This window comes from Gobius niger (genome assembly GCF_951799975.1).
Source record: "Gobius niger genome assembly, chromosome: 14".
NCBI classification, from domain to species: domain Eukaryota; kingdom Metazoa; phylum Chordata; class Actinopteri; order Gobiiformes; family Gobiidae; genus Gobius; species Gobius niger.
The window spans coordinates 8,281,759-8,299,498 of NC_136865.1; the positions used below are offsets into that span (position 1 = coordinate 8,281,759).

The 17,740-nt window shown below is 41.7% G+C and overlaps 1 protein-coding gene and 1 long non-coding RNA gene across 8 annotated transcripts in view; one reads left to right on the forward strand and one right to left on the reverse strand.

Moving 5' to 3' along the window:
• Positions 1 to 17,740, forward strand: part of thrb (thyroid hormone receptor beta) — a 117,240-nt gene that overhangs the window by 66,587 nt on the left and 32,913 nt on the right. For all 7 annotated transcript variants that reach the window (XM_079571305.1, XM_079571299.1, XM_079571303.1 and 4 more), the window contains one exon: positions 8,329 to 8,381. The gene's annotated coding sequence lies outside the window, so the exon portion shown is untranslated. The remainder of the gene's footprint in view (positions 1 to 8,328; positions 8,382 to 17,740) is intronic.
• Positions 297 to 1,477, reverse strand: LOC306974261. Its single transcript, XR_013793616.1, has 3 exons — positions 1,379 to 1,477; positions 489 to 582; positions 297 to 385 (listed from the first exon to the last, which is right to left on the reverse strand). It is a non-coding gene; the product is annotated as an uncharacterized lncRNA (long non-coding RNA).

Consider the following 17,740-nt stretch of genomic DNA (forward strand, 5'->3'; position numbering starts at 1 on the left):
ATGGTGTCCACAGCACAGCGACCAGTGCAGACAGGACAGCGCCTGAACAGCTCCAGCAGTTGGTCCTCGTGAACAATATATTTTTTGTCCTTGTGTGGAGGGACTTCAGTGGGAATGCTATATAAAATAAAGGATATTTCATCCCTCAAAAAAACAGGAAGCTGTATATATTTTTTCTATTAAAAAGCTAGATTTCCTTTGTACCTTGAACAGTTCACAGTGCTGGCACTGTCATCGATGTGGAAGCTGGGGTCAGACGCTGACACCTCACACCTTCTCCTTTTTAAAGGTGTAGAGGCTGCTCTGGGACTGTCAGGAAGAGGGATTTCCATCAGGTCCTCAGTACCACAACCGACGCTTGTGTAAGCGGTCCGGGCTTGAGTAGCTGTACAAAACACAAACAAAATAAACAAACATGTTAAAAATGGCCGTAATTATCATTTACACAAAACAGAGTGTTTTTAGAAATAAAATGACTGTATAAACACCTTTGCTTCGCCTGCTCGGCTTCACATTGGCCTGGACACTTGCATGCCTTACAATGACTGGATCAGTCTGGCAGCCAAATTCTCTGGTCACTGGCTGAAAACGTAAAAATACATATTATTTTTAAAATGTACACTACAGAAGAAGGGTAATGTGTTACATTTCCTTAGTGCATTTAATTGTTGTCTAATGCAGATTAGTGAACGTAAGCCAACATATGGATCCCAGCACCAGAGCACCCAATAACCATACGGTCCACCTGGAGTGGTCAGCCCTCTCGCCCCTCACTGACCACGATCACATATCACACGAGCGCGCGCGGAGCCACGGGCACCTGCCTGGTCAGTTTAGCCACACATTAAATGATAGCTATCCGTTAGCTTTATAGGTTAGCTTGTAGATGCACTCACGTTTTGCGCAGCTGTTGTCAAATATGAAAGCTACTGTCATCGCGAAAATGTAGACTAGTTTGGTGCTCAGTCTCAAGCACAATTACGCGCGGTCTCAGCGTAACTTTATTGTGCAGACTGATGCATTAGCCACTCCCGCTAGCTACAAAAGGCTATAAAAGTTCACATGTCATAATATACAGCGGTGTAACTGTCAGCTCACCGTCTCATGCGGTTCATAGCTCTCTGTTTGAGCGCGGTTAGAGAGTTGCCAGGCAGCTGATGGATGCAGACTGCTGTTCCTCTGCCCAAGTCAAGTGAACGAGTGCGGGGCGCACCGCTTGGAGCACACGCAGCCACAAGCCTCACCCAGTGCATAGTTTATTTACACGCCAGATCCCGCATTGTTTGAGACACTACTACAATCTATTTCTACGTGCACTATCGAAATTCTACTTACATGACATTAGTAGCAGTTTTAGGTTGTTGTTATTCTCACTCACCTCAGATTGGCGCCTGAAATCGTCCTGCTGGCGGGGCAGCAGTGTCGGTGGGCTCAGTCGTGGAAGAGCAAGGGTGGGGACTGCCTCATTCTTCAAACGAAGAACCTTACTGTAGCCCAGCTCAAACTCCAAGGAGTTGGCGAAGGAATCGCAAGCAAAATGTTGGTTGCAAACTCCAGCACGAGGCGGGAGTTCGCAGTTTTCCCCCAGGCCAATTGCGCGCAGCCACTGGCGCCTAATTTCTAAGTCCTGAGGAAAGTAATGTAAACCTACAGAACTATGACAACCTACAACACTACACTTTCTCCCCATCCTAACAAACAAGACTACAACACTACACCTAATATTACACAATACAGAACACTAAATACAGCTAACCTAGCTAATTCTTATGCTAAATGCTACTAATCTCTCACTAAGACTAAACTACAACTAAATCTAATAACTATCTAAACTACGACAAGCTAATAAATCTAACTAAAAGCTACGCTAATAAATCTAACTAAAAGCTATGTAATAAATCTAACTAAAAGCTATGTAATAAATCTAACTAAAAGCTACGCTAATAAATCGCAAACCTGAAAATCGATATAAAGACACTCGCTATTCCAAACTCCAACTCGCTACGGGGGCGTGTGCGGAGTGGGCTGCTTTTATACTCCACAGAAGAGAGGCCGCTGACGTCGGCGCCCTCCTGCTGACGTAAGCGCCCCGCTCAGAGCTTATCACGAAGGAGACCAACAGTAAAGCATGTAATGCACTCGATAAGGTGCAGATGGCGCCACACAGACGGTTTTGGACACAAAGACAGGATTTCAACAAATATGCACTAAATTGTTAAAATAGTGACAGATACATGTAGACAACACTATAAGATACCCATTTATACAACTTAGCTAGAAAAAAAAGTTGATTTTGGGGTTAGTTGTTCTTTAAGTGTGACATCACACACAATAACCAATAACCAATAACTTCCACACAGCAAAAAAACACAACTAAATCTGAATCTTCTGCTGATATAGATACAGAAATAGATAAAAGGCACCTAATTAGAATAATATATGACTCCATTTCTCCAGGAAAAATGAAGATTTGTTATATTTAAAGTAAGCCTTCATTGTGTATGTAAAAATAAAAGTATAATTAATGTAGGAAAAGACTTGAAAAATGTAATATTTCTGTGTGATGTTTAAAAAGAGCCTTGCAGTCAGCTCTACAGCTCTACAGCAGGTTCAAATCAGCTAAATCCCATAATCGTGAACAGGGCCCAGAAATGGAGTGATGACACATGGCAAATAATTGTAAACTGTTGCCGTGCCAACCATTTTATATCAATGGGAAATGAGTGAGTCAAACTGCTGTGTCAATCAAGAGGGTCTAAAGGCAGCCGATGGAGAGTCATGTGATCAGTGGCGCTCCAGACCTCCACAGGAAGTGACGTCACCTCCACTTTTTCCCCGCAACATTTATTTCAATTAATCTCAATAAAAAACGCCTTTACTAAACTCCACTATCCTTAAGGTCAGGATTAGGCTGAGGTTTAGGATTAGTTGGGATTAGTTTAAGCTGTTCTGTGGAGGTGACGTCATTTCCTCCACTGATCATGTGCCCGTCCATCGGCTGAGACTCTTCTCATGTCACTTCAGTAGCTTAAAAATTCTAATAAACATTTCATCATTAATTTGCTGCTTCCCTGAAAAACAATGATAATTGTTACCGGCAGCAGACGTCATCCATCTAAATAAGTTATATTTTCAAAAGCATTAAACCCTGTCATTTGCACTTTAAGCTACTTCTGAAATATTTATTCACAAAATAACAAGCCACAAAGAGAAACAACGAGACACAGCAAAAACCTCGCCGAGCTTGACCCTTAACTTTACCAACTACACATGTAAATGTCACCGCAAAACAACGGCCGAGTGCACTCAATAATCAATGCACTCGACGTCGATAATATGTACTTTAATTTGCCTCGTTCCCCTGTTTTCCGTCACATCTACTGAAGTCACCTAATGTCCTCTCCAAGTCCATTCTAATAGGTTGCCGTAATGTTTTATTTTCCCTAATGGAGCGGACAAATCATTGGAAAAAATGCATATTAAGAGGCTCGAATCCATTTAGCGAGTGCTTTTTATGCCGGGGGATAACGTTTAACCGAACAGAACGCCGAGCAGAAGTGCACTGTGGGTAATTGGTGCATTTGGGGTAAGCTCTAAAATATCAAAGGGAGAAAGAGACAGTCCTTTTGGCAGAAACTAGAAATAAAAAATGAAATCTGTTGTCTTTGATCAGAGCTTGTTTTGGAGTTTGGCGAGACTTTCCACTTTGACTGCAAGAGGATATATTTATACATATTGTACATTTGTGTCTGTTTCAGAGCTTGGTTTGCCTATTTTCTAGGAAATCGTCTCGGAAAGTCAATGCAATAAACAGATGAATGTAAACAGACAGATGAAACCGGGGGATTAAAAAACACATTATGGACCTATGTCTCCATTCGTAAACATGCAGCAAACTTGTTTTTTTTAACTGTAGAAAAAAGTACCTATTCTCCCCCTATAGCTCCTATAGCTCCTATAGCTCGTCTTAAGCTGTGCCTGTTACAGGTGTGAGTGTTCTGTGCGTGTGCTAACGCTGCCCACAACAGCGCTGTGGTTTGTATTTGCTTTGCAGTTACTCTGCTCACCACAAAGACCTCCGAAGATGAAAGTCGAGAGGAAGATGGCGCATGTTTTGTGCTTGTTTTTGCTTTTCACTTTGAAGTCATGAGAAATACAGAATCAATTGTTGGAACTTTCAGAGCCATGATCTATGCCAGTGGTTCTCAACCTGGGGGTCGCGAGACAAATTTGGGGGGGGGGGCCCCAGATCACTTAGATAAAATATACATATTTTTCATTAGCATATTATCTAATGTTTTATTGTAGCATGTATTTGTTATTTTACCAGAGTGCCATTATTTGTCCGTAGTTTGATGAATTTTATTTCAGCCATTTGTTTTTTCTTTGTTTTTTAAGCATTATGTAGACTAATGTTCTCACAATGTGACCTGTTATAATGGGGGTCGCAGCTCCAAAAGGTCCAACCACTGATCTATGCCATGGCAAATGTTTTTTCTAAAGGTGAATGGTCACCGACAACTTACCCTGTTTGTTACCTGTGGGATGGGGCTGCGTGAGTAGAGAAATAATAATTCATATAGTTGGCTACAGGGACCATGCACATTCTCTGTTTACTCAAAGTTGCAGATATTGTGATAATAATAATAATAATATACAAAAATATATATATAAAAAAGGGGGATATCTGTTGAGGGGCCAAAATAGTTTTTAAATTCATCAAATTAGAACAAACAGGTAAATGTTTTGTATTCCCTATTGTGGTAAGGCTGTGGAATAAGAGAAAATTAAAACATTGCATGATTTTTTCCCCCCCCCCACTCCTATCTACCTTGTTGTTGCAGCTGTTTTTGTACGGAACAGCAGGAAGCAGTGATTTGAATACTGTTATTTGAGAGGGCAGGGGTGGGGATTTAATAAGTCTCAAACTTCTTCCCACTCCTTTTTTTGAACTGTACTGTTGCACTAGTTTGCAAGTGTTTTTGTTTTCCTGTTTTCCCCTTCACCCATGTTATTAACGGGAAAGGGAGTTAATTTGCACTCTCAAAAGGAGTAGGTTGAAGTTCACTTATCAAACTTTATTCAAAACAAACTACTGAAAGACTGTACTAAAGGAACAGGCCACCATTTTTACATACTGTGATATGTTCTTACCTGAGCTTAGACGAGTTGATGCGTCTGGTCTTTGTGCGTGCCCTCAGTCGACCAAAGATGTTGTTAGCATTTGGCCTCTCCTAGCATATTCCTATAGCTCCTAACGGGGATGAAGTTAGAAGCAACCTTCCACGGGCACAAAGACCAGACAGGTACACATCAACTCGTCTAAGCTCAGGCAAGAACATATCGCAGTATGGAAAAACGGTGGCCTGTTCCTTTAAATAGTAAAAGTATACAGTAGCATGCTCTTAGTTTACCACTGTAGTAAGTTGTCTTTGCTTTGGTGGAGGTCCGTCTCTCCAAGTGCTTCTGCTTAAGAAATATCATTCCATGGCCAGACAATGCAGTGCAATGATCTTTTTCCATCATCCAGTTTGCGCATTTTAATATATCCAATTCCTTGATTTTCTTGTCAGACACATTCATTAGTTAATTATGTCTGACAGCGCTGTGAGGCCAGTATAATTTACCCCATGCCTTGGTAGACTCTCGACTTGTCCATGAACAGTCCCTGGGCGTTATTGTCACTTTGTCTTAATATCTGTGAGGAAAAAAAGGGCTTCATAATTTAAACCCGGTGCACTTTGAGCCGTGCGGATGAGAACGAGCCGAGAGAATGCTTAAAAATGTGCGTCACATTGTCAAATATAACTCCCGTCTCCATGGCAACAGAGTATCGGTGGGTGTTTTATCCCTAACTCGCTGTCTGCCTGGCTGGCACACTTTCTTTTCATTTTTGGTCCGCCTGTGCCGCTCCTCATCAAAACACACATTAAAGAACGGGGAATAGCGGTGTGTCGTGACATCAGCTTTACATGTCGGCACACGGCTGAACTGTTTCAACTGGAGCGAGGGGGTAGGCCCGCGGGATCATGTCGTGTAGCTTGTAGGCGGTTTACCTGAAAGAAAACAAAGAAAACAGGCCTACTTTGTATTTTCTTTTGGCTGTATGTTCCAAAATAAGACGATAAAGAACATCATCAAGTTTAATCTCTGCTTTCACCTGCAAAGAACCTTAGTTCAATCAAAGTTTGTAAAATTGAAATTAGTATTATTCACCTTCAGTAATGCTATTGTTAAAGCAAGGGGAGTCATTTGGCTGCTTTTGGTTTATAATGACGAGTGGAACAAGTGGAAAGAGACAAAACCCAGAGGGAGGAGAGATGGCCTCAATAGACCCATCATTTGGTGTGATGGAAAGTGATTAGCGTGTGTCAGCAACCATAACTCATCCACTCCTCGGTTAATCACATAAACAAATGCATTGCTCTTTTTATTGCAAAGAAATATATAATGAAACAAGATTTTAACCTTTTGTTTTCATTAAACAAAACACACATTTACTACGTTATACGTCCTTATAACAAAATAAACTTCATTCAATATGTGGTAAACAAGACTGGACCTATGTTGCAGCCTTGTGGAGAACCTATGCTTCATAATGGATGCACTAACTAATGTTAAGTAGAGGAAGTTCTGCAACTACACAAATGGATGGAATAGAACAGTGGTTCCCAACAGAGTTCTTATTATTTTGTTCAGATATTTAATTTGTTGGGACTGGGTGGACTGGGTGGTCCTGGCCTATCTCCAGCCCCAACAGTGGGATTAAAAAGTCTCTGCAGTCCTCCACTGTCTTCTCTCGCCCATTGTATTCGCCAAATACTTTTCAGCTCACGTGTTTTGTTGTGGCTTTATTTATGCCTGTTTTCCTTTCCGCATATCTCCTCTCTGCCCCAGGGTGCTCTCATCCTAAGATATATTGACTTTATGAGAGGAAAGCGTGTTCAAAACGAAACAGTAGAAATGCAGACTGGGATCTCTCCGCCAAGCCTTTGTGGTCGTAACCACATATGCCAGTCACTAGAGGTTCCAGCGCGCTGTAAAAGCTGCTTTGTGTAATATAGGGTTGCATATAGGTCATCTTAGCAGGATGGGGTTGTTCTTACTCCTTCCTGGCATGCTGACAGAGGACAAACTGTGGCGAACTTGTCACTTTATACTATATATTCTCGCTCCAACTGTAGGATGTGGAAACTAAAAGTAGTTTTTACCGCAGCTTTACAGCAGCTTTACATTTTTTTTTTCCTTATTGAAGTGTGATCTCCAAGAAGGAAATGCTAAATATGGGATTTATTTTATAGTGAACTGAAGTGTGTGAATCTACAGCTGTTTTTGATCATCTTTAAAATTTAGAGCATTTAAACACTGCACTGGTTGTCTGCACTGCAACAAACCGCTGCGAGTGTTGAGATGAGGATGACAATATTAAAAACTACAGCTTATACTGTGTTTATTGCAGAACTGAAAGGTCTATCCCATAACGAGTTTATAAGCGCGTTTCACAACTTTTAATGAGCAAAGCAGAGCTGCACCATCACATAACCGTAACAACAGCCACTAGCCTGCTAACAGAGCATCAGCGTTACCTCTGGGCCCACAAAGATCTTTAATAATACAACAGGCAACGCACACTCTGCTTCATTTTCACAAATGTCTGCAAAAAACAACTTACAAGAAAAAACAGCCCTTTTGTAGATGGTAGGGGGGAAACATGGCGAGACAAAACAGCATCTCCTGTTCAATTTTCATCTACACGGGTGGTCGAAAACTTTGAACCCTCAATGGTGGACAATCAAAAGCCAACAAAGAGGTCCATATGCAATTATATTTAAAAAAAAAAAAAAAAAAGCTACAAGAGAACATTTCTATCACTTCAAAGCAAGCGTCCTGGCAGATTCACTCCCGTTTAAGTCTGCCTGACACTTCTCTCCGTTTGCCTGATTAAAACTTTGATAGCTGGATTTGTGAGTGTTCCGCAGTCTCCTTGTGAATTTATTTTGTTTTATTATTATTGACCGCCAGTAAAGTGGTTAGTGGTTCACGTGAGAGACCGATCTCCCCGAAGAAAAAGAGACTCGTGATTCCTTGAAATCCGAATCCCGTCTGCGCCCTCAGATTTTTAGTGTTTGTAAGAAATATGAAATAAAGATGACCGGCCACACTACAGACCTAGCTCGTGTATGCAAGATGTGCCGGTCGATTTTCAATGTGCAGTAAAATAGTATGGTGTGTGTACTATGCTCCGAGTGCTTGTTAATGTTTTATGTGACTTAACACCACGACTGGCTGCTCTCGCTGACCTTTCCGTGTTTGTGTTGTTGTTGGCAGGTGTTGCTGTTTGCCGCGCTGCCCCCCCCCAGTCATTCCAGCACTCTTCTCTGGTAAGGCTCCGGTCCACAGAACTGCCGGGACCAACCCAGTGCATAATTTAACACATGACGAAACACGGGTGGAAAAGGCTGCACCAAGATGTTCCTATATGTTGAGTGTTCGTGCTATAAGCGTTCATGGTATTCGAGGTTGTCATGTCATAATTTCAGTTGGAGAAAGGGCCCATACAACTTCAACGGGACAGACACAGCTCCCTCCCCTCCTTCTCATCTTCACCTTTGTCCCCCCTCCTTTTCCCTTGACGCTGGTCTTCACCTGAGGGTCACCTGTGAAACTCCGCCTTACAGTTGAACTCAGTGAATAGATAAACAGTCTTTCACCATCTTCTAGGGAGAGCGTAGCAGACCAATATAATCCATTTTATTCTCCAGTGAACAAACATTAGTCAGAACAATAGTAGCGATAGAAGTCTTGCCTGGATGCCTCCTTGTTTGCCCCTTTTTTGTTTCCTGTAGCCCATGTCTGCAGTCCAAAAAGAGCTGCCAAGTTGGGCCGCACTTTCGAAGATTGAAGAGTATAACCTCGTTCTTTCCCAGTAGACTTATTCCGATGCTCTCTGTACTGCCGCTTAATTGGTCATAATGAAATTTCAATGAAAACTCTGCCTTTTTCACATCACAGCTCTTCCTTAGATTCTTGGATATTTTCTGACCTGTAAGATATGCTGGGGCGTCTCTAGCTTCGGTATACAGCGCATATAAATATTCAACCAGCTTTAACGGTAGCATCAATGTTTATTGTAATCACAATAATCTCCAGTGTGAGCAAAGCGCAGTGAGTTTCAGACCAGAGCCGATATCTGCATTTTGAAGCTGCGGGCTGTTTATGTGGAGGAGGAGGTGTCGCCACACTTTTTCTATTCTCGTTTTTGCGCTCATGGCATCTATTATGTCTTACAGCTTTTAAGTTTTAAAGATCGGTCACTACAGCCACTTATTTATATCATTTATTTATGGACTTTTATGATAATTTTGTCAGAGTCTGACGATATTTGCAGCGACGCAGTTCAGTTGTTTTAGAATTAGCACAGGGTTCTTTGGGTTTGTTCAACCATTTTGTCTGTACTGGCTTTTGCAATTCTGACTGCAGAGCGTTGATAAAGACCAGTGACTTCTTTGGATGAGATCACTTACAATTATCTGATCTGCCCCACAGTGTTAGTTTTACTAATACAATTAGAATAGTTGACAGGAAGTTCTGCCAAGGTTTATTCGGGACCTCCTCGGTGTGTTATTCAATTTTATTTATTTTGTCTGTCTGTTAAGCTAAACTACCTTTTTTTCCTTTTTCTTAAAAATGTGCTATATTTTCAGCAACAAAATCTACATAATGGATCAAGCCAGAATGTCGTTGCTGGTCCCAAATACCCGCTACATGTGGTTTTATTTTGTTGACTTATTTAGTCAAAGTACGTAGCTAAGGATGACTCCGCACACCCAGGAGGCGACAGGTGCGTAGAAGATAGGGAAATGGATGCAAAAATGAACCAAATCTCCGGCACACCGTCTCACTCTTTCAGACATTTATTACTGCTGCAACGATTCAGTCAAACGACCTTCATCAGGCTTTAGTCACAAAGATTTTTCGGATGGATTTTGGATCCTGTTTTATATACTGTAAATACAGTATTTGTGAATTAATACACATGTGAACGACTAGGGTTGCCGCGCTGTTGTTATATCGTGGAAATCTCTGGCTTGCTGGTGGACAGTTCATAAAATAAGCATCGTGGTGAGTTTGGTCTTGGGACATTAAAACGAAGACGTTAAGGGAGAAACATTGACCACTGCGTGAAAAATCAATCTTGTCACCTGCCGCGCCTCGCCTTAATAAAAATGACAAACCCTGAATAGCCCCTGCGCTCCTCCCGTCCGCTTGTGTCACAGCTCCGTCCGCTCGTGTAATCCGAGTCGCCCCAAAGTCATGCGCTCTATTCTTTTATCAGTGATGAATTCTTTAATGAAAACACCATCTGCCGCGGTTCTGCCCACAATGATTCATCTGTGTAATGAAGTATCTCAGAAAAGCCCCATCCACGAGGGTCAGTTTATCCAAATAACTCTTCTCAGAACGCCACGTTTTAGTAAGATGCCTATCGCCCTGTTCCCTGTTTTTAAAACATTTGTGTCTTACGCACACTCGATTGGATTTGTTGTGACAGCTGACGTTCTCAGCTCCGATAAGGCTGCGGTACGCTTATGGTCATTTTCCAAATCATTTAACTGTGATTAGATTAATGGAGGATTTGATTTGCATATGGTCGTGCTTTTCGTTTTAGTCAAGGTCTGTCATTTTCGTTTGACCTTACACTGAACATAACTCCAGGAAATGCATCATGTCTCTGGTTTGTGCAGTTTTTGTAGCAGCTCAGACTGGCACAACATAGCATATACAGTGGGGTGTGAAAGTTTAGGCACTCTGGATCACAATTCCTGCAGAGTTCGTACCTCGTAGCCCCCCAATATGGCAAGGATCACAACTTTAAACACTTTTCTCGGCAGCTAAGTGTCTTTCAATTTGCATCTTTCTTTCCTCCTGGAACCGGCACCTTAACGTGGTGGGGAAGTTTGAGCACCCGAATGATCCTGGGAGCTCTGTTGTCGGGGCTTCGTGCCCCTGGTAGGGTCTCCAAGGGAAAGCAGGTCCTAGGTGACGGGTCAGACAAAGAGCGACACAGAAGCCCCTTATGAGAGACCAACAGGCCCGGTTAGAACCATGAGGCCGTCCTTTTGTGGACCCACCACCTGCAGGGGGAGCCATAAAGGGCTGGTGCAATGTGATTTGGGCAGCTCCAACACCTGCCCCTACGACCCTGCAACGGACAAGTGGAAGAAGATGGATGGATGGATGGATGGATGGATGGATGGATGGATGGATGGATGGATGGATGGATGGATGGATGGATCTTTCTTTTAGAGTCTCCAGAGCAGAGAGAATTCTGGGCCGTCTTGCACACACTGCTCTTTGGAGGTCCATCCACAAATCCTCAATAATGTTTAGGAGACTGTGAAAGCCACAACAAAACCTTCAGACCTTTTTCATGTCGCTCATCGTGGATTTTGAGCTGTTGTCAATCATTACCCATTTGTAGAAACCAGCTTTTTTTTAACTGATGGACTTACGTTTTGCTTCAGAATTTGTTGGAATTTAACTGAATCCATTCTTCGCTCTACCCAAAGGATGACAGATCCACCCCTGTAGTTGGGCAGAACTGACTTTGGCTCATTCCAGCCAAAAGGTTCTATTTAACGCAGAGCTAGTCCCCAAAGGCGTGCTGGGTAATCGGGAGAGTCGGGACATTTCACGGTGGGCCGCAGCGCTTTTGGGCCGTCGGAATAAAATAATGAATTGACTCCCGCAGTTGTGCTATTCCAGGCCTAAAGGCTTTAACCGGGCTGCAGCTGGAGCCCGGACTGCTGTTCCAGATACGGTATAAACGAAGTAACACAAGCGTAATTGTCACGTAAATCAATATCAAATCAAATAATGACTGGTGTATCAAAATCAGAATGAAGTTTCGCATCGAACTTTTCATTCATTGTGGCAGGGAGATAGGCAGGTGAAAGGCATTAGCGTTCAATGTAAAAAAAAGTGAACAAATTATCTTTTTAACTTGCAGACTGAGGAGATGTATCAGGGTCAGACTGTGTGTGCAGCGGCCCATGTGAAAAGAAATATATTGCCAGCGCACCAGTTGAGCTATAACTCCGTAGACACGTGGGCCGGTCTAAATCATTAAATTCCCGGGCCGAAAGGAGGTCCCAGCACGCCCCTGAAAGCCCCTCTTGTGTGCCCTAGCATCTTCTCTTGGCTTAACGCAAAATGTTGTGTATTCCAGCTCAACTCCTTTACCTTAACAGTACACGGGTACAAAAACTACAGAACCAAACTGTATTTCGAGGCTAGAGGAAGGGATATGCTAAACTACACCTAAAAATCAAGCAAGATCGTCGGTGGAAAGTACACGCTTTGATCTCTGACTTTGAATGCTTACTATATAATAGCAACTTGAAACGAAATCCCCAAAGTTCCGCCCTGAGCCCTTTTTAGTTAGTTTTTTTTTATGTTTTGTGTTTTTTGGGGGAAGAAATGAGCCGGCGCGGATCCATTTGAAGATGAGAGTCAAAGGAAGAGCTTTAAAGTGCCTTCTCTTTCATGCTCCATGACGTTGACGTGCTCCATGTTGCATTATGTTCTACCGAGAAGACGTCTCCTCCGGTGTGATACAAGCAGATGCTTTTGATAGAGTTTTCTTGTGTGTGTTTTGTTGTTGTTTTTTTAGGGGAGGGTTCACGTCTGTTGTTTGCTTATCCCTCCGTAGCTCAATGCAGCCTATAAAAGCTACTAATAGAAATCATGAAAGGGTGTGCTGAGGTTAGAATGCGCTGAACGGAGGACCACGCTGCCGGGACAAAGTAAATAATAGCAATAGTAATGAGAAGTGTGGCGACAAATAACGAAAAGGTTTGGCTACAAGAACTTCCCACACACATGAGTGGATAAATACGCACAAAAACTACTAGATGTGTGCTTATTGATACAGTGAGGAAAGTAATCCCACGTGTGATCCATTAGCTCGCTTCCTGTTTCCTGTTTTAGCCCTGTTTAGGAGTAATCAGTCCAGTGTAATGTTTAGGCTACAACAAAAACTAGACTATCTAAAAATATCAGACATCTGGAATATCTGGGATCCTTGTTTTGGTTTAGCAATAAGTGATGCTTTTCTGTTTTGAAAGTCCAAACAGCGTTATCCAAACACATTTGAATGATGTTGGCGCTCCTCTTCTCTCTACTGGAATTAATTTCTTGTTAAAACAGCCATTTTAAGTTGATTACCTTTTTTTTTATATCAACAAAAGTGAAGAAATACTGAAATGCTGTTCTTTGGTATTAAGTATTCTAAACAGGACCAAACTACTACTACTACTACTACTGAAATGTGACATAGCTATAGTGGCCAAGATGATTAGATCTCCCTTTATGCACACACTTCCCCTACGCCACTCGTGTGTAGATTGTGCTCAGTGAGCCCTTGTGCTCTACAGTACATAGCGTTCTTGTACTACGTCTTCAGGATGTGGGTGAGAATTTATGTCTCGCACCGTCAGGAGGGGTAAGTGGCCTCTCAGCCTTGAAGACACGCTCCAAAACACACTCAAAGAAAAAAGCCGATTGATTTTCCAAGTGTCAGAAGAGAGAAATACATAAGTCTCTGTTTGCTGACAAAGAGAGCAAAGAGCAAGGATAAGCTAATTCAAAGGAAGTGTTGTGGAGTGTTTTACCGTCGTTTCATTTTGGACGAGACGCCAGTAGAGAAGTTGTGTGTTATAGAAGAATGTTTGGATACCATATAGCGTCAGCGTTTACATACTCAGGACGGGATTTTATGTTTTTTGTCTATTTTTCAAAGAATATGAAAGATAACGCTCATAGTTAGTGGTTGTGTGAAGCCATTTATGTTTATTCTTTTTAAATCATGTACTTTTTCAGCGAGTCCTGTATTTCAGCTGAAGTTATTTGTGTTTTTTTTTACATCAGGAACAATTTACCTGCCGGCAGTTGCTGAAATTTTTGTTGGTTGACCTGACCATGGTTTGGCTTCAACAGAATCCCTAATTTTCCACTTCTTAATTAGAGTTTGAACACTGCTGATTGGCATTCTAAGTGCCTTGGGTAGCTTTTTATATCCCCTGCTTGTTTCCTACAGTTCAACCTTTTCTTGCAGATCCCAATTATTTTGTTTTCCCCATGACTCAGAAACCATAAACGTCAGTGCAGCACTGGATAACAGATGCAAGGGTCTGTCAGGAGCCCAAAAACTCACTGGCCTTTTATACAGGCACACTGAAGACAAGCAAGCAGGTCACAGGTGAGGATGCTGACCTTTAATAGCCATTTGAACCCGTTTGTTTCAACTTGTGTGCAACCTTTTGATCAGGGTCATTGTTGTTTCGCATATATGACTTCACACAACCACAAGTGATCATTCATATTCTTTGAAAAATAGTCAAACAAAACTAAAATTCTGCCAGGGTATGTAAACTTTTGAGAAAAACTTTCAGACGATGGTTAAAAAAAAAGTTTCAAAGATTTAAAGCCTAGATTGGGAGGCAAATCTTCCTCAACTCAAACAACCCAGTCCAGTTGACAACAAAGATTGATTTCGGGGTATTTTTGCATCTAAGGTTTCATTCAATGTCTGCTATCAAATACAATGAAGTGGGTGAATTAAATATGCTGTAGCTGAGTAGTAAATAAGATTGTAATCTGTGGAAGGGAGCTCCACAAGGTTCTGTTTTGGGCCTGTTGTTGTTCACTATACACCAACACTTTTTTTTATGTATAGTTTAATCTAACAATGATTTTTTTTTTTAAGCAGTACTAAGTAACTCATGCCCCTAGAGGCCATAAGCACAACTGCAGGTGTCGTAGCAAGTTGCGATTTTTTTAACTTGTTAATTGTCCGTGAGAGTAAATACTACGCTGACAGAAAAGGCGAAGGGAGAGAGGGATATTGTACATCCAATTACACAATGGAGATATTTTTTTTTCACTCAAACTTGCCTGTAAATACTGTTTAAAGTGATGTTAGCCCACAGCTAGCTTTGCCCGTTAGCATGTTAGCCTCTTTTTCGTGATTCTATTAGTGTGTATTGGTGGCTCCGGTCCAGTGACAGTCGAGTTGCATTTGTGGTTTTCTGGCCAGAGACACCAGGGGGAGATGAAAGACGCCCCAAACATCCCATTAACACTTGTATTACCCCCAGAGGGACTACGAAAAGGGTTTATTAAGTTAAAGAAGTTACTTAGCACTGCTTTAAAGCCATGGACTTCATTTTAGGCTTGAGAACTTGCTATTGACACTGTATCACTACCCATTTGTCTTCATCCATAATACTACTACTGCTACAAACAAAATGACTGCAGCCACAGAGCATTTGTCACAGCTCGGTTTACAGGGAGATATGACACAGCGGTCTGGTACAAAGGAAGCAGTGCGGCTGTCCCATGGCTCTGTCTGGGCTCCTGTTTGTCTCTGCAAAGTCAAGGACAGAATCAATGCTACCCCGTCCTCACAACAGACAGGGGCCGAAAATGTAATTCAACACCTGAAGTTAAAGGTAACCGGAAAGACTCACATCAGCAGATTAGTTTAGTAGTGGTAACCTTGAAACACTGTAATAACATCAGCTTACGTGTTTCCCAGCAGGAAGAAAGGATGTGTCAGAGTGTCCCGGTTATTACTCATATCCCTAGCGTCCTGGATATTTAGGCTCCAGAGTGGTGACTATTTATGCTCTCCGTTCGAAACATAAGAGAACCGTATTGTGTTTTTGTAAAAGAGGACCTTGAGATGCAAGTCACAGTTTTATACTGTGCTGTGGTTTAGGCTCATCTTCTCTTGAATACTCTATGTGGGAGCCCTGCGGACACTAAGAGGGTCATCTGTCAAGGCAGGTGCTAGCAAACGCTGGAAACGATAGAATAAAGCCATTTCTGTGCCTGTTGCATCTCATTTCACAATTGAATGTGCCTGTATTACAGTGTTAGTGCCCCAAAACTTAAATGTAAATGAGAGAATGCTGTTTTGTGCCACTCGTTTTGCACTGCTTTGTTAAAGGCACACTGCGTAACATTTTGGACTATACTTTGCCATCAGTACAAAACATTTTTCTAATGCCCAGCTCGACACAGAAAATGCTATTTCTGCAGTGGGTAATCAAAGAATGGATTTGGATGAGGACCATGCCTGTTTAAATCTCAAATTCTGCTGACTTTAGTCACATCTCCATGGAAACGAGCTGGAGACGTACCCACTCCTGTTAAAGTTGTGTCATGTCTTAGGAGAGCTGAGGCCGCTCACAGTAAAATAACATGTTTTTTTTTAGATATTTTTCAATGCTGAAAATATCTGTCATAAAATAAAAGCTTGTATTTCAATTTTATTTTTTGGGTAAAATTCTACACGGTGTGGCTTTAATGAACCCCTAAAACCTCTAGAAAAAAAATCACAATTTGAATGCGTAATTAGCCCAATTATCAGTATTGTATCGGATTGGGAAAAAATGAAACAACAAGAACTATCCAGGGATGCATGAAGACGAGAGTGCTGTCTTAGCTTCAGCAGTGGACGTGAAAAGTGGAAAATATGCTGTATAGATTTGAGTCCCAAAGTGATATTTTATTCCAGACACACACTGGAACTACTGCAGAGCGACAAAGCGATTGTTTTGTAAAGTACACTGTGATGTTTGGTTTATTATTAAAGGATACAAAGTTTTAGAAGATCAGATGCAAGCTGCAATTGCTGTGGGAAAGTTTCTGCTCCTGCCCTGTTTTTCTCATGCTCGGAATGTGAGCAATTACGAGAAACCAGGGTACTGTATTCTGGATACCGTCAGAGTATCAGGGATATCCTGGTTTCTCTCATTGCAAGAGGCCGATCAGTTTAAAGCGCTATATCTTTTTATACCCCCATGTAAAGTAAAAGACATTACTTAAAAAATGACAGTAATTTTCCTTTTGTTTGGTCTATTTTTGCGAGTGCCATTTGAGAGTCGGTGCTATCTATAGTTGAATGAATTTGGAGTGCAGAGAAGTCCGGACTGGCTGGCTTTGCGACTGCAGCTAATTCTAGCCCGCGGTGCCACTCCATTATTGTCACTTATGTTTATTTGGGACTCTAATGTGCAGAAATGGCAATTAGAGAGCCTCTGAAGCACTCAGCCATGTCATTTCTGCTCCCACTAAATAAATAGCCATCTGTTGAGCGTATCTCTCTTGTGCTGAAATTATTAAAAAATAGGAGCACCTTTCGTAGATAGACTTAGATGTAGCTCGTAAAAATTCAGAGCCAATTTTCCACTTTCAGCCCATTACAGTCAGAGCATTTCCCTTTAAAATATGTGATATGATTTTTAAAAAAGTTTCGGAGCCCGAGGAAAGTTGGGCATGGTGAGTTGTGAAAGTCAACTTTTGATGGGCGGTTTGACTGATAATGTATTCAAAATGTGGAACTCCCGATTTGGAAGAGTGAGGCCAAACTGTCGAGTGGGAATGATGGACTGTTTCCCTAAATAAAATATGAGTGGGTCATGATTTTTTATTTTATTTCTCTTGACAGTTCAGTTGAGGTGAAACAATAACAGAGTGATTCTAAATAACTGGTTATTTAGTCTGCGCTGTCGATCACTATTCAAAATTGATCGCAACTGGAAAATTACAAAGACTGCAAATTTCCTTCAGGTGTTCCAGTTTTCCGCATCAACCCAAAACACGCATGTGTATCTTTCAAGGATAATTTGATCAGACACTAGGATTAGAGATGTTGAAATCTTAAGCTTTGTAT